The 25959-nt window shown below is 44.0% G+C and overlaps 2 protein-coding genes across 2 annotated transcripts in view; one reads left to right on the top strand and one right to left on the bottom strand.

Moving 5' to 3' along the window:
• Window positions 1-14942, top strand: part of LOC143429616 (uncharacterized) — a 148569-nt gene extending 133627 nt beyond the window's left edge. Inside the window, exon 9 of the mRNA XM_076905294.1 lies at window positions 14932-14942. The gene's annotated coding sequence lies outside the window, so the exon portion shown is untranslated. The remainder of the gene's footprint in view (window positions 1-14931) is intronic.
• The window catches only part of Ror (tyrosine-protein kinase transmembrane receptor Ror), a 49077-nt gene that overhangs the window by 10679 nt on the left and 12439 nt on the right, over window positions 1-25959 (bottom strand). The window lies entirely within an intron of this gene.

Raw genomic sequence — 25959 nt, forward strand, 5'->3', positions numbered from 1 at the left:
ACGCTGCAGACGGAATTAGGCTGGGACCCGTTTTGTCCCGGCGTATTCAACCCCCGTCCACAGCCCCGCACTGGCTGCCCTCTGTGTCTATCCGCTCCTTTTATTTCGCTTTTTTCTTTGTCCGTTTTAATTGGAAGTCTCGCGGCTGACCAAAATGGCCGGGGGACGGAAGTTGTTGGATATTGGAAGCGACGATTGCGATATTAAGTCCGCGCCGTGGAACGATTTTCGATGTCCGGACGGTATCGAGTGTCCGCCGTTGTTCGCCGAGACGATTTCTCGAAAACACACAGTGGGTATTGCACTACGTTTCGAACGGTTCCCGTGTGTATTCGTCGACAGTGTTTCACGGTTTATTGTCCGTGAAACGATTTTATATCGATTTCTAACTTTCGAACAATCTTTTCGAGCAATTCTCTTTATTTTCTGCGATTAAACTTGGGTATTTTCTGCAATTTCCCACGAAAATGATGGTCAGCGAGACTCCTCTCTTTTTACGAGAGTCGACGAGTAATTAAATTCCACATTTAGCACGAGTGAATGGGTAAACACCCTCTGGACGGTCTCTATTGCTGCTAGAACCGCGCCACTAAAGCCACGGGCGTGACCATCGCTACAATAACCAGTGCCTCGGCGAAAGGTACCGCATTAACGGTGCAATTAATTTGCATCGTTAATGCATGCGATATCGCGCGCGCTCGAGGGTTCTGGAATCATCGAAATTTCATCGCAGGTCGACGCGAACCGGACGGACATGCGGCGCGCAGCGTAGAGGGTTAAAGAAAAAAGAGAAAAAGAAGAAAATGTAGCTGAGAAAGGGGGACCGGTGTACCGCGAGCCCCTGGCGCATCTAATTTCCCCGTAATTTCGCTAATGGGCTCCGGTAGTCCCACGATATAATGCCATTAACTACGCTATTAAATCGCTTTTATCGCGTCCTATCGGTAATCCATTAATATTAATGGTCGCGCGGGCCTAGTGATCGACTCGTATCCTTTCCGGTTGGTATCAGTCCGCTGACCATCGTGCTCTCATCTTTTCGAGAGCCGTGTTACAATGGAACGACCGGATAATTGTTGCTCTGTGATCGAGAGATTGATTTACTTGATCAACGCACTTCTGCAGGTGTTACTCTCGAGGAAATAGGAAACTTTGGTGTTAGAATTAATCATTTTTTGAGGCACTATAAATGAATAGTACTTGAAGTACAGCCAATACTTTTATAAACTTGGAGAATTCTTCTATAATACGAATTGTATTATATAAAAGGAATTGCAATAAAGGAGGAGAAGGAATTGTACTATGTAAAAGGATAAAAATTGCATTATATAAAGGATAGTGTAAAATTATTCAGTTAAAAGAGAGGAAGGAATTTTCATTTTACTAGCGTGAAAAAATTACATTCTTTGTGTAAGCTTCGAAGCCAACGCATCCGCGATACAACTACAGTTTTACAACTCTTTCGCCCATCTTCCTCGTCTCTGGCGCACCTAAAATTCCCTACCGAAAATAGCTCGGCCCTTTTCAGTATCCCGGACTTAGCTCGAAAATACGATCCCTGGGTGGAAAAACTTGAAGACGATGATCCGAAACTTATGGGGCGGTAATTCAGTGAGAGCCGCGCGGAAAATTGGCCGCGAAAATACAACACGCGAGGCGTGTACCAGCCGTGGTTGCTTACCAGCCGACAAGAATCCGTACCCTCGAAAAATAATCCTCCCCCAGTCGGTCGTATTAAGCTAGATTACGGCTTAAAACCGTACCACGAGGAAGTTTCGCCTTAATATTATTCTATGTCCGGCCAGCGGCTAATCCCCATTAGCGAAATTACATGAAATTATAATAAAGCTCGTCGTAGCCGCCGCTTGGTCGTTTAGCCTATCCCTATTTTGGTGGGCCGGGTACGCGCGAAAGTAGACAAGGCCTCTTGTATGCAGATCGGGGCTAATACACGGGTTCGAGTTAATACGATATTTATGAGTGGTGGGAGTTATGGTCCAGGGTGATTGGTGGCGTGAAAAGTTGGTCAGAAGCAACATCTGACTATTTTATTCTGTAAGGGTGGATGGTGTTCAGTGGAAATTTTTAGGGATGATTCTTGAGGACAAAATGAGAGGAGAATCAAGGGTAACTAAATTGTGTTTGCAGCTTCGTTTGTGAGAAAATTCACTTCGAAAGTTTAGGCGTACGTGTGCTAATGTGGCTGTGTTTTGGGACTTGCATTGGTTGTGTGTTCAGTGGAAATTTTTAGGGATGATTCTTGAAAACAAAATAAGAAGAAAATCAAGGGTAACTAAATTGTGTTTGTAGCTTCATTCGTGAGAAAATTCACTTCGAAAGTTTAGGCGTACGTGTGCTAATGTGGCTGTGTTTTGGGACTTGCATTGGTTATGAGCGTCTGCTAATAGGGCACGTGGTAGAAATCGTAATATCGTAATACTGTCAGATTAAAGTATAAAGTCGAAACCAACTTTGTATGATTTTTTTTCCACGGAACAAGTAAAAATCGCGGTTATGGAGATTCAACGCGGGAAATGAATGGGTTCGTAACGCTTGAGGAGGAAAATAAATTGAGGGTTTCGAAGGTTGGTGTGTATAATTTGTTTGGGACGAAGAGGGGTTGACGGGAGTCTGAATTATCTTCACGTGTACTACCCCTCATAAATATCTGGATACTTCAATTGATTTATCGCGACGGTGGATAGACGAATATTTCTAAAATGTGCAAATTAATAACAAGTTGCCATCTTATACTATAAAATCTATAAATAATACATTTCTATGGCACATCGATTGTTATTCAAATTTTATTCGACCAATAAAAGTTTCATTTCCGCGTCCTCCATCATTCTAGCACGCGAAGTGTGTTAATAGAATTTTTCTCAGAGCCACAAGGTGTAAATCGCGCGTTTACGACAAATACATCCGCGCAGTATCGACTTTTCACGTTTCGACTATCGCCTCGTTATTCGAATCCCCCCGTTCATTAATCTCCCCGTCTGGCGCGCCTTGGCGAGTGCGCTGACTTTTTTTTTTTTTTTTTTTTTGGATTTTCAATTTTCCTGGACGTCGATGGCACGTCGCAGTTGCGGTTTGGCCAGGAGAATTGACTGGACGGCCGTTTGAACGGTTCCGCGACCGCGAACATTTGCCATCGCCCCCGAATTCACCCGGTGATCCTCCGTCGTTTGACGACTTTATTCCCTTCCTGACAAGTAATTCCGCCGTTTTTCGAGCTCGAACGATAAGGATTGCTGTTTTTATTCGAGCCAATCGACGACACTTGCATCTTTTTTTTAGCTTGCGAATTTTACACGCTATAAACAGGAATAAATCAGAGCGTGAACGGTGGTGAAAATTTCTCTGCCTTACAGTAGGATTATGATTTAAAAATTGTAGAAAAAAATGTTCCTTTTTTTTGCGATATAAATTAAATATTTATATATTATAATTGCGATATAAAAAAAATTGTACGAAGTTGATTTTAAGGATATTGGGTCACAGGATGCGAACAGTTCAAGGTGATCGTGCAAAGTGACTCATCCCTTATTTAGACGCACGTTTCGCAGTCGATACTTGAAATCTATCGGCGAACCAGTAGAGCGAACCGTCAGCCACGATCATAATTCTCTTCTCGTTAATTGGAAACACTTTCGCGGAGGCAGCGGGGCCTAATAATCCTCGCGCTGATCTTTTTCCCGGATTATCCCGGGCGGTTCCACGTTGGAAATTGCCTCCTTTAGTGGCGCCATAATTCCCGCGGAATTTATGGCGGCTTCGACACCCTCGGACGTCGAGCGGACTCGATTACCATAAGTCGTGTAAAATCGAAGATTTATCGTACACTCGTGAAGGTGTTCCCTTCCTTTAAGCTCGTTCACCGTTCGCACCGCGCGGTCTTCATTGATGGACTGCTCGACGCGAAACTTTCGACGATCCTCCTCTACCTCAGCCACGTTTTTATCCTGAAATTTCGTAGGGGTGGGTGAGATTGGGTTTCGACGATTTTAATTAGACTAACTTTTCTAATCGATTGCCAGTTTCGTTTTCTAAGCTTTAAATTAAACTCGACCAATCTTATTTAGGAATTCGAAGGGTTGTCGATTGGGGATGATCGATGTTGATCTTGGTGATTAAAATTGTACGTGCTGTGTCGAATATTTTCTAAGTTTGACTATTTCATTGTCAGAAATGTCACAGAGAGACGTATTCTTCGGATACCCTCGTTAATCGCAAATTTTCAAGCGATAGACGCAATTTTAGCAAACAGTCTTAATTAAGTCCTCTTGCAAGGGATATATTTTAACACCACGTGCAGGTAACACACGAGAATTTGAAATTCCGCGATAGTGCTATAAACAAGGGGTGGAAACTGGTGGCTCGTAAACCACACATGGCCACGATGTATCTTCCAAGTGTAGTTGCTTGTGCATGCAAATTTTGCTTTTGGAAATTGTTCGTCCATACGATAGCCTACATTAGGGGATGCGATTTTTATTCCCTTTGACTGGACACGCCACAAGCAATTATTAATATCGTATTATACTAATTACTTGAATAACATCATCCGATAATACCAGCCACAACGCAACGATGAATAATGTTCCGCGTAATGCACGCTGACATTATCTAATCTCAGCGTAATTAATAATTAACGAGGAATTTCATCTGCAATACATGAAACCATAAGACAGGAACCGTTCGGATCCGTGATAATTTATATAAACCATTATTCCGTATGTTAATGATGGTTCTGTATAATTATACATTTATTTACTTAAAAAATTCCTCTGTTACACACACAATCACTGTATCGCGTAACGTAACAAGCAATCGGTTAGCAGAATGGATAAGAAGAGACGCATGCAAATGATGGTTCGACGTTCGACGCATAATTTCTCGTACCATTCGCACGTGACGCACAATTAAATTGCATCCTAGTCTTCCAGCGATTTTCTCGCCTCTTTTTTCTCTCCACCCCGTACGATCTTTCGAGCGTAACCGAGCGTCAGGACGTGTCGAAAATGGCGGACCAGCCCGGGGAATTCCGTTGCGCGCATTGTTCTACCGCGATAAATCACGGTTATTTCGTTTCGTGTTATTAAATGAAATTAAATCACCGTTTAAACAGCCGCCGCGCGCGGCGATAAATTAACGGAATTGAGCAACTGCGTCGTGACGGGAATTAGCATGGAATTATGCTGGCAAAACAGCCGCGCTTTTTGGGGTCGACGGGGGGGGGGGGGGATTGGCGAAGGATACAGTTGATTAGAATGCAGCTGGAAATGGCGCGATAATGACCGCGGAGAAAAAGTATCGCGTTAATCATTGTCGCTCGCGAATTGCTACGGAAAGAAATAAAATTCTGAGAGCGTTTTACATTTCAGAAAGAAGACGGTTTCGTGAATTTATTGGAAAGCATTTCTCGATACTCGAATTTCAATTTAGAAATAGTTTTCCTTAATTTTTTAAGCCATTCTTCGCGTTGTGTTTGTTTGGGGATGAAGCAGAAGAGTGGAACATTCAGTGCCTGATATTTTAAAAGGTTATAGATTTTGTTTAGAATTTATTTTTAAATTCGTACGAAGTTTTTTAAGCAATAATTGAGACAAGCGTTGGGATGTTACTGCTAAAATACTGCTCTCATTTATTATGCTAATAAAACGAAGGCTACGGTGCGGCACGTTCGTAAAATGAATTTATTACGAGTTCTGTTAATTGTAGATTTATCTGCGAGAATAAATACCGATTACGGATCGCGATAAATATTGTTATCGCAATTTGTCCGGCGATATTACCAGGCATTGTAAGATTATCGATGTTTTACTTTTCATTAACGTTGCGCAAGTAATCGAAAGTTTATTAGCGTCGTTAATGTTCCTGAATAATTAAACCGTCGCGATTAATCTCCCATACGAAGCATAATAATTGGAGATGGTAGTACGTAATCTGTAAACATGAAAAGAGCGCCATAGGTATTCCAATAATTAATATGGATGGAGGACGATATGCGGATAATTTAAAAATACCAATACACTCCTGTTCAAAAGTATGAACACGTACGTACAGTACCAATACTTTTCATCAATTAATCAGACATTTAATTTTCTACTGCACTACTGAAATAGAACAAGAATATTCTTCTGGGTTAAGAAGATACTTATAAGATACACTTATAGCACATAGACATTCTTATACGAAAGAAGCATATTTTTAGAGTACATTTGAATTAAATAATGACAAACGAATCGAAAGCTTTTGATGACTTATAATACTGAAAGTGGAGTTAGATCCTCATAGATCCTCTAAAGTAGCTTTACTATTTCGTACCCCATCGCAGCACCGTGCTTTTAAGTCCTTTTTCTTAATTAAGCAAGTGTCTATATAGATACCTTTGAATAGAAATGTGTTTAAACAGTTCGTCGCTAATTGTATCGACGAAACGTTGGTACCAGCGCGATGGGAACCACTGAGAGGAGACGCGATGGTTTCGTTGGTGAACTCCTCGGAAAGCAGAGGGTACATGCATAGGTGTAGAGGAACACGGGCGTGTATAGCGCGGGGGAAGAGAAACGCGGCGAGATAAATGATAGCTGGCCCTCCACGTAAGCGGACTCCGATCCTAAATATCGCCGGAACCACTTGTAAGCGATGCAAAAAGAGGATCCGCCGCGCCGACATCCGATTGCCGGCAATCTGGATCCACGTCTCCTCCTTCGCTTTGTTCCACGTTCTCCGATCGTTCGCGGTTTTATTGCTCCGTGGTAGCGCGAACTGCCGGGAATGTTTCACGGTACTGCGTTGGGCTACGAAATAGTAAAGCTATTTTAGAGGATCTATGAGGATCTAACTCCTCTTTAAGTACTATAAGCCATTCAAGCTTTCGATTCCTTTTTTATTATTTAATTCAAATGTGCTTTAAAAATATGCTTCTTTTCTATAAGAATATGTTTGCGTCCTATGAATGTGCCTATAACTCCTCTTTCAGTACTATAAGTCATTCAAGCTTTCGATTTGTCTGTCATAATTTAATACTAATGTGCTTTAAAAATATGCTTCTCTCCTATAAGAATATGTTTGCGTCCTATAAATGTGCCTTATAAGGCACAAAATCAACAAATCTTACACCAGAAGAATATTCTTGTCCTATTTCTATAAGTCTACCTTACAAGAATGTCCCTAGTATCTAAGCGTGTCCTCTAAGTACACCCCCACCCTATAACTGTCCTTTAGAAGTATATCCCACTCCTGTAAGTCTACCCTATAACTCTATCCTGATCCTACAAGCACGACCAACGACCATATCTTTGCTCCACAAGCATATTACCGCCCTATAGTCGCACCCTACAAATATGTGCCTACCCTACAAGTCTCCCTACGTCCATGCACGATCACAGCTCCCTCTCCAAAAGCGGTCATCGTCTAATCTAAACGCTGCGCTGCAGTCCACCCTGGCACTCGAAGTTCAGCGGGGCACTGGCTGCGAACATTCGCACGGAACGCTCCGTTTCCCACGCGACTTGACAAATGTCACTTGAAAAATGGACGCGCTGGATCTCTCGGTTGTACCGTGGAACGGCTCGTGGCCAGAGGGGGTTGGCCGGACCGCGTTCGTACCCGGTCATGTTTAATAAATACACGTCCTGCGCATAGTTTACACAGCCGTAGCATTTGCACGCGCCGCTGCGCCGCCCCGGGATTATCCAAAATGTCGATACAAAGCTGGCCAGCAACGCGCGCCGTTCCAATACATCCGTTTGCCCCGGCTTCCGGCCCAGCCGCGGCTCTCCCGTCCCATCGGCTACCGTCGATCTGCTGCTGCCACCGATCTAAAGAGCACTGGCCTTCTAATGGACCGCGCCACGGGCCCGGGTATTAACCCACGAATTTCGAAACCAGCAGAGCCACCAGGAGGGTGGGCAGGGACGACCGGCCATGAATTTTGCCGCGCGCAACGCGGCGTAAGTTGCAACGCGGCGGACAGCGCTAATCATCAGCGCTGATCTCTTCTTCCGGTGAAAACGCTCCGCTTCGAAGCTCGATCCGCCGTGAATAACCGAACGTTGTTACGGGGATGCCGTTGGTCTGGTATTGGTGCGTTGTTTCATTTACTTGGCTTCGGTTGTACGATCGGAACTCGCGTGGTTACGAGCCCGTTTCCGGGGATCGAGTCGATCTGTGTTCGAGGAACAGGTTGGTGTTTCAACGTTTCGATGCTTGATTTCGGTGATTTCGGTTTCTTGAGCACTTATCGTGTTCAAGTGTGAATCGCAAGTTTAATTCGAGTGATAGAGAAGGTTTAAACGTAAATTGTTGTCTTTTGTCGGGGACAGTGGTGGTTTATGGTTGAAATTAAGGGTGCTGCACAGTTTCGTGCAAAGAAGTTTGGATCTTTTTTATAAATTGATGATGGCTACTGACGTTAAGCTTATGGATTATATATTGTAGTATAAAGAAGAGAAGACTCATTGTTAATTACATTAAATATCATCTCGTCTCTCATTAAATTTAACACGTAATTTGTATTAATACAATTACAATGTAGAACGGGACAGGTAAATCCAGCTTAATAGAAACAGCAGTGGTCATCGTGATATTTATGGTACAATCTGTATGTACGTGACACAACCGAGGAACGCAAGAAGAGATCGAGCCAGCCTAATTTAATAGCAGCTCATCGTCGAATTCATTGCACAATTTGTATGTACATCACGGTCCATTTGACTGATACGAGATGGAGACCAATTTGCTCGATCGCAGCTACCCCTCCCTCCATCGAGGTCCTAAAACTCTTATCCTATCGACAGCGAAGGTCCAGCTGGTATTCACGGTCCGCGATGTTATCGTTCGACGGCAGAGCCGATATCCGGTTCGCTATTTATGCGTATTCGTTATCGAAGCACGAAATAAACTGTAATGCTATTACCAGGGCGGCGTAAAACGCGGCGCGGGACACGTATTTACAATGGACGGGTCTCTGCACTTTAACTCCCGTTTTATTAACGCCCGTGTCACCGCCGCGTGCACACGCGAATTATTGAAACGAAATGGAATTCCGTCGAGCTACCGTCAATAACGATCCCGCGGCTGGCGCGCCTTTGCCGGACGGCGGCCCTTTAATTGCGCTATTAATCGGCCACCGTGCGAGCACCCCGTGAAAACGCGCACCCCTCGCACCCTCGTCGCTCTCTTTCTCCCTCGATTGGAATCTTTGATGTCTTTTCGAACGCTCGAGAGTTGTTTCAGCCAGAGTCAGGATTTTCGAGCGAGACACTCCACGGCTGGATTTTTGTCGACGATCGGTTAGCTGTTTTCGCCAGTGAAGTGGTCGACTGATCCCTCAAAGAAATTGGTTCACGAACGGGCAATTTATAGATCAAAGGCTCTCGAAGGTTTATGGTCGGTGTATTTAGGTATGCGACTCTTTAGACTCTCTTCTATCTATATGTTACCTATGATTTTTATTTTATTCGATATTACAGTAATCAATTATCGTTGCATCTCGAGGTACTCAAATAAAGAGTACTGTATTCGATAAAGTAGATTAGAATGTTTTTTCCAGTTTCATATTTGCGGAAGAATTTCTCGCGCAAATATGCAGTTTCTCACGCCCGCAACATTCTATTCGCAAGAAGTAAGCATACGGTGGGTGGTCCGCTACTTTTAGCCCGCAGTACACGTCCTCGTTCCTCTCTCCCTCTCTCTCTCTCTCTCTTTGGTAACAGAGGAGCAGCATCAAAGTCCGTGTATAATTTGTTAAAGTGCCCCTGGGGAATTCCGTCTCGCACGAGATACCTGTAGCTCAGCGCGACACCGCGGTACGTGAAATCACGGCGCGCATCTACACCTGCCTGGCCAAGCAAAGCTGGTATCCTGGCTGCTTATTGTTTAGATCTGCCCACGGCCTCCCACGCGGTGTCTCCTCCACCCCGCGTGTTCATTTCACGCGCCACGGAGCGGTGAAATCTCGGGTCCAACCGTCCCTTTAACGAACCGTTACGTGAAAACACGAGGAGTGACCCTCTCGCCCTGGCTCCGTCCACGGATCCTCTTTTCTGTCTTCCGTTCCGCGCGCTCGCCTCCCCTTCCTCTCGATCGTACGATCGCCTGCCTCTCCGCTCACTTGTCCTCTCCGTTCGTTACCGCATCACGCTCCCTGGATTTGTGCATCGCGATTGTAATTGGAAGTTCGTTTGCGGACGCTCGTGAACCGGGCTTTCGCCCCGATCGCAGGCCTTTATTTCTTGCTCGACCGTGTCGGGGCTGATCAACGTTTCGTTTATTGTCTCGCTTCCAAGAAACGGTTTCTGCGAGCGAAATTCAATAAGAGAAATTCGTTGAGACGTACGATTGTGCATTTAAAAAGTATCGTATGTTAGAGAGTGCGATAGAGAATTTTATGATAGGACCCTAAATAGGTGATGGCTAATTTTAGCCATCTGCATAACAGTCCTAGATGGCGCGTGCCTTTTTCACGTTTTCTAATTTGATAAGTTTAATCATTCCTTAATTCTCGATAGAGATTACTCTGTCGCGAAAAGAGGAGCACAGTGAACTTCTGTTCGCCAAATGTTTGGGACCAGCAAGTGGTCGCCTGCATAACAGTGACCACCACCCTCAGAACCAACAGCTTCGTCATCCCTTCTCTACAAATGTACCAGCAGTACTGAAAGGGATGACGAAGTGACTTCTACAAAAGCATTAGAATTTAAAGCCAAAGAGTACGAAACCACCATTGAAATCATTCAACTAGTAGACAGGAAACAGACAGCTAGTTGAACTAAACAGTTTCAATTAACAGCGAACCCATCGAGTTATCCCTCAAATTGTGGCTGGTCCTTCGACACAGTCACAATTAAATGCAATATAAGAGAATAGTCAAAGGTCGAGTTCTTGATCATTGCACGAAGGAAATATAAAAAACAAAATAGGAGTAGAACCAGAGAATAGAATTAGCAGAATGAATGGTACGCGTTTGGATGATTCCATCCGGAACGTGGGCGAACAACACGGTAAACTGGGAACGTTAGGAATGAAAGCGCAGCAGCGAGGCGTTCGCGCGTGGCGAAAACTGTGGCATCAATTTCGCGGCGGATGTTTGCGTTGGTACCCGTGGGCCGCGTGGAGCTTTGCAGAAAGCGCGGGCGCAGATAGTAGACGATGAAGATTCATGCGAGATTACGCGAAACGCGAATTGTTAAGTCCCTTAAAGCCGGGCTTCCCAGTCGAGGGGAGGGCGGCGCGAATGCCAGAGAGCACAGACCCGGAGCCACGCGAAATCTGTACGCGTTTATGGACGATTATGTAGCCGGCGCGCTTCCGGTTTACGTGCGGCGGAAACAAAAAAAAATATATATGAAACCTGCGATCCGAGGCGATACGCGATAACGCGTATTTGCTTCGCGAGGGGACTGTGTAAATTGCAAATTTGTCAGAAATATTGCAGCCCACGCTGCGGATCGATTGGTCGCGAAAAATAACGCGTGCAGTAAATGTATTTTCAAAGATATCTTCGATTGGAAATTTTGCAATTTTTCTCGTTTTAATATTGATCCTGTTTTCTGAATGAATGTTTGTTTCCACGTGGATGGTTTCTCTTTTGAAGAAGATAAAAAAAATGATCGAAGAATATTTGTACTTAATTCTGTTAAAAGTGCAAGTACGTACGGGAAAATTTCATCGCACATTTTCCATTCGTTTTTACGTAACGAATCGCAGTGTTTGTTTTTAATATTTTAAAGTGTAGGTTGCGAAGCACATACCCGCCCCTCGTTTAAAAACGCCCGTGCGGGATGTTTAATATTTTGCTGATATAAAAAATAATGAGCGAAATGAAATACTTGGTAAATTCGCGTTAAAATTTCCACCGCCGTTTATTATGTATCTCGCGGAATTTTCTTCTGCTTCATCAAATCGGAAGCATTATATTTCATGAAAATTTCACATCGCATCCAAGGCGTACGCGCCGCGCCGTAGCCGAGATTTTTAATTAACATGCGCTGCAATTATCTTCTTTAATTAATATTTTCATCACGAATGATACTCGCCTCGGCTTTTTAACTCGTTAACATTCTCCGTAACATAACGTACTCCTTTACAATTTTCACAATTATTCGATTCTCAGCGCAGCTCCTATTGTAATATTTCAGATATATGAAAATGGAACGAACGTACGTTACATAAAACCAGTAATTAATTATCCGGAACGTTTAATTCTTCTCTCTCTCTCAAATGTGAAATTATTTCAAAATTCTCTGCTATAATTACATGCGTATTCTCGAGACGTGCACGTCGATCTTTCCGATTGATCGCGCGCGAAACTAAAAAGAACAGTAGCCCTGGGAGGTAGCCTTTTTTACACTTCACCGATCCGCCGTTAAAACCAAACGAAATCGACTGACCCAGCTCATTACACGGCACGTTTAACCTCTCGCACCCTGGCCACACCGCGCCTCCACCTTCGATGCGCTAACCATCGCGGCGATTGCACCGATTCTTCGCGCTGTGCGAAAGAACAAGGTGTAGGAGGCACGAAACGAAAACGGGGACCCAGAGGCAAGGCTCGCGTGGTCCCTAACACGAAATCGGACGGGTTATCGCCGACACGCCGTTGGCTCTCCCGCACGAAGTGGGTGCTGCGAGAGAGGAAAAGAAAAAAGGATGTATGTAGCGGGTGTGGAGAAAGGTGGGACGCGGGTACACGAGAGGAACGGGTCGAGATAAGGTCGATCGCGCGGGGTGGAATCCGTAGGCGCCAACTGACCAGTCCCCGTAGGGAAAGAGGAGACGCGCGCGCGAAATTGCATGGTACGTGTGTGTGTGTGTATCATCCTCGTGTCGAGGATGTGTTACGTGAGGTTGCAACTTTGGGCTATTTTAGTACCGCTGTTTTAGTCATCGGATCTAACATGCAGTCTGTGTGCTTCGTTATAGCACCTAAATGATGTGCGATTTGTACGTTTAGATGGTACAGTTGGAGTTCTGTGAAAAATTCTTGTTCACTTGTATATCAGTAATAGAAATATTTCTTATGCAATTTAAATGGATTCAGAAATTGAATTAGACTGAGGAAAATATTTCTTAAAATGTCCTGTAAGATGTTGAGGAAAATGGAGTAACAACTCGATTGCTCAGCGTTTACTGGGCGTATTTATCACTGGTTCACCCGAAGATTCGTACAAGAATGCCTTCTTAGGCCATTCGTACTAGCCTCGAGGACACCTGTGTTTCTTTATGCATATAATTTTTTCATAGTTGCTCTGTTTTGCGTTAAACATTCTGTAGATCTGTAAGGTGTAACATTTCTCTCCGTCGTTCGTTGCATGTATGCGTACGTGGTACACGTGTATGCTTCAATATGGAGCATGTGATACGTGCACTTATATGATTACAAACATAAACATGTACATATGATGCATTAATGTATAAATTCATATATACATGTACGTATATGCTTTTACACGAGCATATATTTCCGCACACATACGTCCATTTATATGCTCATCTATACAGAATACGTTGCACATACATGCGACTACTGAAAACGCGTAGCACGTGCACATGTGCGCGTAACGCGTGGTGGATTGCGACCTTTTAATGAATAGGCCGATAGCGACACCTGGGGAATTGTATCGGTTGCTGGGGGATCGTTGTAGGAAAAGAACAAAATGAAAAAAAAAAAGAAGGATCGAATCGTGGATACGAGCCCGCAGCCAAACGATCGGTGTAACCTAGCGAACCTGTTTTATTTTTATAAGTGTTTCGCTTAATACGGCCGCCTTTGAGAGCCTGTGGGCGGCAGACGTGGCGTTAATGCGAAACGCGGCTGGGTTTTGTTTCAGCTTCTTTGAGCGAGGCTGCAGTCAGACCCCAAAGCTTTACACGACTTCCGTTTTTTTAATCAAAGGTGCCAACATTGTCTTCTTACTTTTTTCGAAAGATATCGACGGGGGTGGAAGAATTCGCTTTAAGATTTTTAGAGCAAAGTGTTCCTCGTTCTTATTTGTTCAGATTTCGAGATTTTTCGAGTGCAAAACGAGGAACGAGACGGAAATGTATGCGCCCATTCGAGAATAAAAATGGCTACTAATTTCGCGGTCATCATTACCCATTAATCCCCGAAACGTGTACCTCGAAAAGTGTACCACGCGTCGCCAGATGAATGGCTAATCGTTAGTGGACGAGCGATCCTCGCGTGAAGATTACAGTTGACCAAGCGGGAGGCATTAACGCGTTATCAACGCAATTTATAAAGTGAAACTCGGAATTAGATCGTGCACGATAGGCTCGATCGACCAAGAGACGCGACTGCTCTCCTTAATAGGAGGACCAACATCGAGCCGTTGCCACGATTATTCTTTGCCACCTTCGATCGCTACCGATTTGCGTTAATTGACCCCCAAACTGTCCCTGATATCTCGCGTAATTCAACCATTAGTACATCGCTATTAATCCTCAACCCCTTTTACAAGACACCTCAGCGTGCGATTTTAGACAATTATTTTCCAGGGAAATTCCCTGTGCCAAACTCGTCCTCCCATTACAATTTTATCGCGACGTTCAGTCTAAAGTAACGTACACATCCAAACTTGTATTATAGAAATCGATTCTCCAGCTTGTGTCGTTTCTTTTTATCGTTTTTTATCGGTCTGACGTTCGATAGGAGGCCTGTCGATTCTTGGAGCGCTAATTACGGTAGGTTCCAGGACCCTCGCGATGTCTCGAGTGTTTAGGTGTGCAGCCTAGATATCTGGAGTGTAATTTCACGCTCGTTGGGAAGCAGAGAACGATAGAAGAGAGCCAAGAGCGCGCGAGTGGCTGCGAGAGAGAGGCGCGGAGCGTGCGGTTGAAATCGAGTGCTTTCACGAGTCGAACTCGACCGATGGGGGGGAGAAAAAAGAGAGTTCCCTGCGGTCGTCCTTAAATCGCCACTGAGGCGGGAGCAAGTTCCAGGCGAAGTTACATGGAAGTTGGGGACAAGTCCTGACAGTTCCCGATGGCTTGTTAACCGATATTGTGCGACTAGTCACGCTTGCTGCCCGTCGAGAGCCTTTTCGAATCGAGTCGAAAACAGTTCTCGCTTTAAGAAACTTCAACCCCTCCGCGCAACTTCGCTTCGACTCTGTCGAATTACGATATGATCTGCGTTTTACTTTTGTCGCTTTGGATATTGGGTCTAATAGCAGCATTTTATTGAGAAATTCTGAGACGTCTTTGTGGTGGACTCTGTTTTATGGGTTAGGTTGGACCAACATGGCGGAACTGCTCACGTGTAGAGTTAAAAATTAATCTTTCTGAATAAGAGCAACGATACTTCAATGTTTTCTTCGTTTTGGGAATAATAAAGTGCTAATATCAATGAACAATATTCTAGTAATATAATTGAAATAATAATTTCTGTTTATAGCGTGATGCAATACTGTCTCACGTGGTAGCGAACATGAATCACTCGTGAAATAAGAAGCTTCATCAGTTCCTGTATACCGTATTCTCATTCTTCATAGTTAGACACGCGTCAAACTGAAATGTAATCAATATTCCCACGCACCAGACGATGCTCCCATTTCCTCCGCGAACTCTTCTCACCTCACGCCCACAATCTAGACGCTAGACTCATCGTCTTGGAATCTAATTTCGTACAATCAGTTGTTTAACTAAACAATTGTATCATCGACTTGTCGTTCGACGATCGAACAAACGTAAACGTCGACAAATCGAGCAAGAATCTCGTCTAAACGCGGACAATTGTTGTTGAAAACGTAATTTAATCGACGATCGACGAAAGGGGCGGGAATGCCTTCGCAAGCAATTTACAAGGTCCGCGCGGATCCTCGAAGAAGAGGACGAAACCGTATCGGTGGCATTAACGCGCAAAGTGGCGTAACGCCGGTTATAAATTCTGATCGCGCCGATAAGCAGTCACGGTTGCCACTATTAAAACACGCGTCGCATCGCGGTAGCTAATTAAGATAAGGCGGAATATTATTAAGATTTAACGTTACACTCGGAATTCCGTACGGGCCGCCGGCTCGTGGCCATGGATACGCCCCTGGTGTTCAGGTTTTACCAGTGCGGTTATCCGAAATTATCCTTGCAACCCCTCCGGCTTTTCGGTTGGGGCGCGTTTCATGTTTCGCGTGCATTAAACGCGCACGGAGCGGATACGCGCAAATACCAGCGCGGGTCAACGTTGCGGTTCTGTATTGTTGCAGCCACAGTTTAGTCCGCGGCACGTAATGGAGGCTGAACGCAATGGAATCTCTTTAAACGCACCTTTCGCGACTTGCGCGTGAACCTCGTCCGTTGCACACGGTGTACAGCAACGAACGAACAGAACGAAAGTAAAAAGTAAAAGTACGATCGCGATAATCCCTGATTTACGCAGAGAAAAACTGACGTTCGGTCGCGTTTCGAGCAGTCATCGAGGCACTGCCATATTCAGTGAGATCCTCGTGAAAAAATTGAAAAGCGAAACACGAACTTTATCGAGTACGCGAAACGGCAAGTTTCTCACCCCCTGGAGCAAGCGTAGAAAAGTGCTCCCTGAAAAGAGGTAAATATAACAAGCGAGCCAGACGGAGATGAATCTACGAAAGTTGGTCGATAAATTTGTTAACAAATTCCGAGGCGTATAATTAGGAGACGGCTCTCGTCTGGCGTATCATTAAACCAAGATACCTCTCGTTAAGCACGTCCACAGTGAAATTGAAGCTTCCAGCTGGAGCGAGGGGGAGGCTCGCGCGCCGGCCAACTTTCGCATAAAGTTAAACCCGTGCCTGGGGCGTAGAAGCGTCTTCGAGGCAGGCGTGACTGAACCCGCGATCCGAGATAAGCCCGATCTCAGGCGTATGCCCCGCGTTTAGAGCTTGCGTTCCACCTCGATCGACCTACATGCCGTGCGCCCAACGTTCCACCTTCGGTTTCTCCCCTTTCGCCTCTCTTTTTCCACTTTTCGTCGATGCTCTGTCAGCAACCGGTGCAACTATGCTCGAGAGTCCTCCGTTAACTCGTTCTCTACTCGAAATGTATAGTTCTTATCCGATTCTCGTACGTTATTGGTCAGTTTTGTAACGAATAAGTTAGACTTATAGTTCTCTAGCTGTTTGATAGCTGTGTGCAACTTGAGATTGAGTGTATGCAATTGTTGAGGCATAGTTGAGAGTATTTCAATTAACGAGAGTCTTGTAGATCACTGTTACTCAATATCTACTATACTTGCTAATTTACTACTAATTTTCAGTGACTGTTGCACAGTTCCATACAAAGATTTCTCTATCTTTTCTCATAAACTTTACGCGAGTGTAAAGAAAGAACTGAAGAAAAGCAGACCACAGTGTCTACATACGACTCACCACTAATTTGAATAAACAATTGAATCAAAATCAATTCGACGGAATAATATTTGACAAGCAATTTGATCGATCGAGGCTAACCGAAATTCTGGATCGTGTTCAAGGTGGGGGCCAGTGCAGTCTTCTTGGCGAACGTCCTTTGATTAACGCGCTCGACCGAGCCAGCAGAGTCGCGCGTTGCCAGCCAGCGGCAGGAAACTTGCGCTGGCGAAGTTTCCGGTACGGAGCCCACCGCCGTTCCCAGGTAAGCTAGTTAATCGTGTCTGACTGTAAATCGTCGCTGGTTTGCAGCGTAGCCGATATTTCGTAGGTACTCGTTAAGCCCCCGGCCCAGGAAACGTATTTCGCGGCGGGCATTGTTGCATTCCACGGCCGCGGCTGCTCGTAAATTACCCGATTTCCCTGAATCGCCGCTGATAACTGGCTCTCCTCGGTCCGACGCGTCGAACGAAACTGCTTCGCGGGCCGATCGCGGACCGTCCGCAAATCGGTCCGCCCGTGGACGTTCCCTTGATTAATTGGATCGCTATTGCTCGAGGGGTGAGATCTCGAAAGTTTCACTCGCGCCACTCTAATTGGTCTGCGCGAGTTTCGTTGACGCGTCGCGAACGGAAATTCGCTCCTCTTCTTAACGTTGAACAGTCGCTTCTTTACAGAAACGAAAGTAACTTCACTTTTGAGCGCGTAAGTTTTTGAAATCGAGTTACTTGACTTGTTTAATGCGATCGAATGTAATGTTTGCAGTATTTTAAAGATAGTTCAAGTAAACGACACGTACCATCCAGGACTGCTGGTCCACGCAACTGGTACGATAAAAATTTTATTTTCTAAAAAGTAGCTTAGATAAATTCGACTGCCACAATCGAGATCTCGAAAGTTGCACTCGCGCCACTCTAATTGGTCTGCGCGAGTTTCGTTGACGCGTCGCGAACGGAAATTCGCTCCTCTTCTTAACGTTGAACAGTCACCTTTTCAGAGAAATGAAAGTAACTCGACTTTTGGGCGCGTAAGTTTTTGAAGTCGAGTTACTTGACTTGTTCGATGCGATCAAATGTAACGTTAGCAGTAAGTATTTTAAAGATAATTCAAGTAAATGACACATAGCATCTAGGATTGTTGGTCCACGCAACTGGTACGACAAAAGTTTTATTTTCTAAAAAGTAGCTTAGACAAACTCGACTGCCGCAATCTCTGACAAAAAAGGGGTCGTCTTTGAAAAGAAATCGTCGAGGCATAACTGCGCGTCGTTTACCAGTGGCCTTCTGGTACCATTCTTCGCGGCGCGATAACCAAAGCAGGTAACCAAAGCTTCCTCGGCATCTTTCCCAAGAATCATTAAATAACTCTACGAACTCGCTGTGGAATCGGGCGTGGAGGCTTTTCGCCAAGGTCCAGATCCTCTTACGGCGCAGCTGCTGAAACGATAGAATCTCGCCCTCGTCTCGCGAATACGCACGTCCCTTATCTGTATATGATTACACGGCTGTGTAGTTTGAAACTCCTTCGAAGCGGCTTCCACCTCTGGCCACCGTCGTGTTTCTGCCAGTTCCGTTTCTCCGTCGGTTTCCACCATTGTCTTTCCCAGTTCTTCGATACGAAACCCTCTGCTCCCCTCACAGTGAGTGTGTATATACATACGCACATACATACGTGGATACGCACGCATCTGTTGCGCGTGTACGTGTTTTTATCTCGTCGAGAACGGGTGAACCGCGCGCGGGGTCCCTAATGAAACGCGTGGGCGGATGGGGAGTCGAAAAATACGCGGGGCTGTGCACGATCGCGCGATTAGATAGTCGATGAAGTAATTCGCGTTGGTGGCGAACCCCTCCGCTTCGCGTCCGGGGTGGAGCCGCGTGTTTTATCGGTGCTCGGAGGTGTTCTCGCGGCGCGGGTCGTGTTTGCTCGTTGATGAACATATTTTTCAACCCGCGCAACAGTTCGCGTACCGTGTTCGACTCGGTTTGTTTCGCGGAAAACTGCGACTCTGATGAGCCACGAATTGTTCTTTATGGATTCAAGAGCGTACCACGAACGCTGGTTTTATTTGCGGGGTTTTACTTTATATCGTTCGTTAGTGGAGTTTTTTGTGCGAGGTTTTAATAGTCTTTCAAGCGTTTTGCACCGTTCGAAACGTTTTTTTTTATCCGAACAGTCACTTTACGGTTGCCACGAGCATTTTTCTTTGGGTCTTCTTCGCGTCGTTTCCGTAAGCTCTGCTGTTTGAACCTCCCTTCCGTAGGTTTCTTTTCTTATATTTGCTGGTTAGTCTTTCCGCGAATCTCTTTACTCGGTTCTCTTCCTACCGAGTGACAGGAAACCTTTTTCTGGCCGAGTTTCTGCGTTCCTCTGTAAGACTTCTTCTATACGAGTCTTTTTGTATCCAATCTTTGCGTCTCTTGTATTCGCAATCCCTTTCAGTTTGCTTATTGTAAACTGTACGCTTCTTCCTTCGTATTCTCCAATAAAAAAGCATCTCGTTGTTTAGATATTTTCATTTCTATACAGTTTTTGCAATATTTCTTCTATTTACAATTTAACGCGTAAGATGTTTATGAAAAATCTTGTAATTTACAAAACAATTAAGCTTCGATCTAAAAATTTTGCGATATATTTTCTGATAATTCGTGGAAAAATATTTCAACCGCGTCGAATCGTCAAAATAACCGCGGGAAAGCATTCTTATAAATGGTAGAACTTTCAGCGCGGATTTGCTTCCGATACTTCCGTTTCGTCTTCCTCTCATCGATCCCTTTGCCATTTGAAATTCCACGTACCAAGTCTCTCTCTCTCTGTTTGAATTCCTGTCCATTAAAATTTCTCCTCCCTCTGTGCAACCCCCTCTCACTATTTCCCTCGACCCACCCCCGTCACGGCTTTGTGTTCATCGACTTGTCCGTAAATCGAACGGTCTTTGGACAACCTCTACGCAACGCAAGCAGAACCGAGCATTCATCCTTCGATGCTAACGCGTCCACCGGATGCGACTGTCTTCAGTGACAGCGGAACTTTTTCGATTATTCCTCGAGTTCCATCGATGCTCTCGCGGATGGCGCGTGGAAGTCACTTGGTGACCTCTGTTATGGCGCGAGAAACGAACCACGAGTCAACGAAGTTCGCTCGAGAGTAAAAAATTGGTGCTCTGAGGACGTAATTTTCGTTCGAGAGTAAAAAATTGGTGCTTCGAGGACGTAATTTTCGTTCGAGAGCAAAAAATTGGTGCTCTGAGAACGTAATTCTCGTTCGAGCTGATTTATATTTTAGTTACTTCTGAATTTTTTTCAGTATGGTTTTCATAGAACGCGATACGTATTAGTCGCATTATAGAAGGGTTGATTGGGTAATATATAAATTTTGATTGATGGTTTTTTATTGGATTACTTAAGTTTCTTTGATATTGGGATTTTTTTAAAGTGGTTCGATTTGAGAGTAGGGGGTTAATTAGATGTTGATTGAAATTGCGATTTTTCGTAGGATACTATGTGATACTTCGTGATGGATAAATTATCACGAGGACGTGTTACACGATCTTCTATTTTTATTCCACAGTGCTTTCCTCTCTGTACACGTTTCGCTTGTTTCCAGCGAGCTCCTCTCTGCGTGGACGTTTCTTTTATTTTTCAGTTGTTCGTTCCTCGGTGTTTATTTTATATTTTGGTCTACAGTTTTCAGCTTTTATCGTCTACACTTTATTCCTTGCTTTTTTTACGCGCCCCCTTTGTTTCTCTGCTTTTGTTTCCGATAGAGGCTCTGTTCCGTTGTTTTTTTGTCTTTTTTTTTTATTCTACTCGAATCCTTTTCGTCGACCACGCGACGAAAACGAGAAAGTTGAAATCGAATCGACAAACAGAAATCGGATACGAATTCGTCCTCCTTCGCTCGTCGATCGCCCTTGGGAAACCGCTTGGATCGTCAAAGGGGGATGAAAAACTTTGACATCGAAACGGCGTCGTCGTCGCGACCGGAAACGATCGTCGAACGGGGAACTTTTTCAATTATTCCCGCGAAAATAGGCGGATCAAAGTTGGCCAGCTGGCCAGGTCGGATTAATAATTCCAGAATTAATTAAAATTCGGCTAGGACGCGCGGTGAAATAAGGGGTAGCCAAGCGCGAGGGTATCCGCCCACCGGAATCGATATTATAGCCAGGATCCCGGATATAATTGTGAATTAATCGAATCAGCCGTGGAACGCGACCCGTCGAATTCGTCGCATATCATTTTCGAGTCGTTCACGAAGAACTGCGCTCGTTGCTGCCAGACTTCCGCTTCTCGATTGGTTATACGCGACGATTACGCTTCAAAACGCTCCCAAACTTAAATTTAACATTAAAGCATAAGTAATTTTTGTTCGAACAATTTTTCTTTAATTTGTATCGTTTTTCTCATCCCCTGTTCTGAAAGCTGTTCTCATCCTTTGAATATAAACGATTACAAATCAAAGAAATGGATATTAAGCATTTTTTTTTTAGTAAGCGTTAACGAAGAAACTTGTAATAGAAATTAAAAAAAACGCAGGAAGGGTTGACTTAGAATTACACGATCGTCTGTAACACATCAATTGAATCGAGCAGAATGTACGACGCTGCTTCGTGCATGGAAAACTTGATGTTACTTTTCGAACGATGACTCCTCCGGTTTCCATTCGGGTACCATCAAGTTTCATCGATGGAAATCACTTTTTTTCTTTACCATCCCTGTTATTACTTCCTGTAGATAAGAAAATTCGAAAGCAAAGTTTGCTTTTCAATTATATTTTTAACTTTATCTGGTCCTCTCCATGGTCAACAGAAATTTAAAAAATGCTCATTTCGATATTTCTCAACTCATCAGAGTATTAATCGTCATTGTAAAATCATTGTCCAGAGTGCAGCTGTCAATTTAATCCGTGCCCGTGAATTTTGTCGCTGATGTTCCTCTTTCACGTTCTCCATGGCGCTCGTTTCACGGCCATTTTACCCGTATCTGGGCGAACAAAAACGGTCGATTGTAAATAATCGAGAGAGCGTGGCGGATCGTGACTCGGAATTATATGAAAAATTATGGACAGTGTCTTGAATATTCATCGATGGCGCACAGGACGAGGGGGTTGGTCGATCGGCGGCGGGAAATTTCGGACGAGCGAAACGCGTTCTCTCTTTTATTATTCAGAAAAATAGGGATCGGCCCTGGACTGGCTGCTGACGCGCGAAATTGAATACAATTATTACGCGCGGGAATTCTTTCCGCCAAATGCAACCGTGATGGCTGCTTTCCTATTTTTCCATGCGCTCCTTTTTTTTTTTTTTTCATTTCAGCTCAATTTTATCGCGACACGTTTCCCCTCGTAGAATTGGAAATTTTCGTCCAGCTTCGAGCGTTTCGTGGTATCTCCAATTTTTCTGCGGGAAATGATTGCGATTTTTTGGCCGCGATCGTGTTTTAATTACTGCGTTATGAATTTTATTTATTGCACGCATGCAATCATTTCGGAATAATTAGTTATTTAATCAATCGTTTCTTTAGGTCTCTCATTGAGTAAAGATAATAGTTTTTTATTTTTTTTTAAATAATTTTGCTGCGACTTTCAGTCTTCTTTTTGCTACGAGGTTTATAGAAATGGATTTAAGGGTTGTAAGAAGGTGGCCAATATTTGTCAGAGTTTTATCAAACAGCCCAACAGACCGTTTTACTAAAAATATACGGCTTTAACGTTTCGTGTGACGTTGGAAGCAAACACACGAGTGTCCTTTGAAAGATCTCATCCGACAGATTAAGTAAACACGAGCACCTGGCTGACAGGGTTCCAGGATAACTAAGTGTTCAGCCTCTTCGTTAAAAACTCGAGGGCAACGCGGATAAGTGAATTAGGAAGGTGCGGGGCTAGACGTCCTTTTAGTGCAGCCATTTACCATCCCCAATTTCCCGTTCTGCCTCTGTGTGTTCGGTAATTACTGCCGTTGTTCGACAAAAAAATTCGCCAAGACTGCGTTGAAATATTTGCACGAGGAAAACACCTTCGACTTACTTCTAGAAAACAATAATTAATCGTTACCAACTGTTTGAAAATCGCAAACTTGAGTCAGAAGTAAAAATTACACAAATTTTCTAATTTTTTGATAGATGTTTATATTGCTAGATGTTACCATTCAGTTGTTGCTTCGACTTACTTTTAGAAAACAATATTTAATCATTATCAACTTTTTGAAAATCGCAAACTCGCGTCAGAAGTAAAAATTTGACAAATTCTCTAATTTTTTGATAGATGTTTGTATTGCTAGATGTTACTATTCAGTTTTTCGTGTCCTCGACCGGTGGTCGCAGCCGTTTCGCCCCACGAATCATTACGTTCGACGCTACTTACAATTAGACGGGTCAACACCGTGCCCGAAAGCAACACCTTTGCCATAAAAGGCCCGTGACGCTCGCGCGCAACGCAAACTCGTTCCGATCGTGTACCAGCGGCAAACAGTTTCGACACGGCTTATTAGGCCTGCCCTGAATAATTGAGCATCGTGTTAATTAACTCGACTTCTCGCACCCTTGAACTAACCCTGAAATCCTGACGCGCATACGATTTCGTTCATAAAAAGACACCGTTCCAAATCGATACACACCATCTCAACGCTATCGCGATGTTACACAAACATTACTTTAACAATTATTTTACATGACTCGCAAAATCACGACTTTATTAAATATTTTTTATAATAGTCTCGATGACTAAATTTGCTGCGTCGATTTCATAAAACAAACTGCTCAATCGTGTACCATCGCGCACCCTGCACCCTAGTGAAACGCGCGATATTACAGAAACATTACTTTAACAATCATTTTCCATAACTCTCAAAATCACGACTTTATCAATATATTTTTATAACAATCACGATGACTAAATTTGCTGCGTCGATTTCATAAAATAAACAGCTCGATCCCTCTACTGCACCCTAGTCAAACGAATGGGTGTATTCCCAAAGGAATGCGCTCGCAGCTCGAACCAGCGCGTCTTCGCGGAAGCCAGCGAAACGAGTGGAAAGAACTCGGAATCTTCCCTCTGTCCACGGACGAGGAGCGGACGAGGGAGTTTGACTTGCAGAGTGCTAATATTAAAGTTGCTCGACTGCGCGAGGGGCGCGCGATCGTGGCCATCGGTCCGTCCTCAGACCGGAAAGAAGACGAAGAAGCGCTCGTTCCGCGCTCTCGCGCGCCCCCACCCGCTCGCGATTAGATTAGAATTTGTTAGGGGTGTCGGCCGGTAACTTCGTCAGAGGAACGCTGTCAGTTTTGTTTCATCGCTGCCGGGCAAGCCAGCCTTTCGGCTGAAAGTTTCCTCTCGCGCGAGAATTCCGCTCCGAGACACCCTGGCGAAAACTTTCCGGCTGAATACCGACTTATGAGGGACGACAAGCGCCGTGGGGATGGGGCTGAATTAGCCACGGCACCAGCCTTTAATACGCCTTCGAAACTAGTTCTCCCTCGTCCCTTATTAATTTTTCTCCTCCTTAGAAAGATGCGAGGGTGACTTTTTATTTTGGACCCTCCCACGGGTTATGATTATCATTTCGAATTTTAGCAAAGTATGTTTCTAAGAATGTCGATGTGGTATTTTACTATTTTCAATCAGGTTTAATAGGAATTGAACATTTCTGAGTTGGTAAATATTAAAATGAGTATTTTTTAAATTTCTGTTGACGATGGAAGACTAGATAAAGTTAAAAATATAATTGGAGAACAAACTTTCGTTTCAAATTTGTTTATCTATAAGAAGTAATAATTTCTATCGATTTCTATCGATGAAATTTGATGGTTCGAAAAGTAACATCAAGTTTTCCATGCACGAAGCAGCGTCGTACATTCTGCTCGATTCAATTCTCTGTCCCGGAGAATTGAATTCGCGCGGCACCTTGGAGCTGCTTAAGGGCTGGAAACAAGGGCTGAGAAGAAACCTTAACAGCCCAGAAATGGAGGAGGCTGTTACGTTGGGCGACGCATCAGCGGAAACGGATTAGAATTAATTTGTTGATGGTGTCGCGTCTAAGCTTCGCTGGAAAACACGGTAGGCCTGCTCTAACTGCCGCGTCACACGGAGACTGTTTGCAGAGGCTATTAACACGAAGGAATGCAGCGGCGAAGATAGCGGGGACGAAAGTGGTTTTATTCTATCCCCGTTAGAGGGTGCCGCCTTAGTCGCTTTTGCGCGAGAATGTGTAGACGATGTTTAGAAAGGAATTTCATTCGAATTACTCATTCTCGAAATAATTTTTAATCTGCCTTCTAAGCAGTGGTAGATTTCGATTAAAATTATTCGAAATATTTTTTTCAGAAAATAACTAATTAAATAGAAATAAAATTTAGAAAATATTATAAACTCCAGAGGTTCATGGAATTATATAAAATGATCAATGGTAAAATTTTTAAACGAGACTTAGAGAATACAGTAAAATTATTGAAAAACAGCGTGAGCAGAGAAATGAGAAATCGCTTGAAATGGAAGCTTTCCTTATTTATTTACTTTATTTTCTACAACGTTGCTAAATGAATTGTACAGTTGGATGTACCCTCAGTTAAGCGAACAGAGGACTTCCAAAGGAATATTCGCTGAATTGCTGGGACGAAGTAAATTCATAAAG

The sequence above is a fragment of the Xylocopa sonorina genome, chromosome 12 (assembly GCF_050948175.1).
Source record: "Xylocopa sonorina isolate GNS202 chromosome 12, iyXylSono1_principal, whole genome shotgun sequence".
In the NCBI taxonomy this organism is placed as follows: domain Eukaryota; kingdom Metazoa; phylum Arthropoda; class Insecta; order Hymenoptera; family Apidae; genus Xylocopa; species Xylocopa sonorina.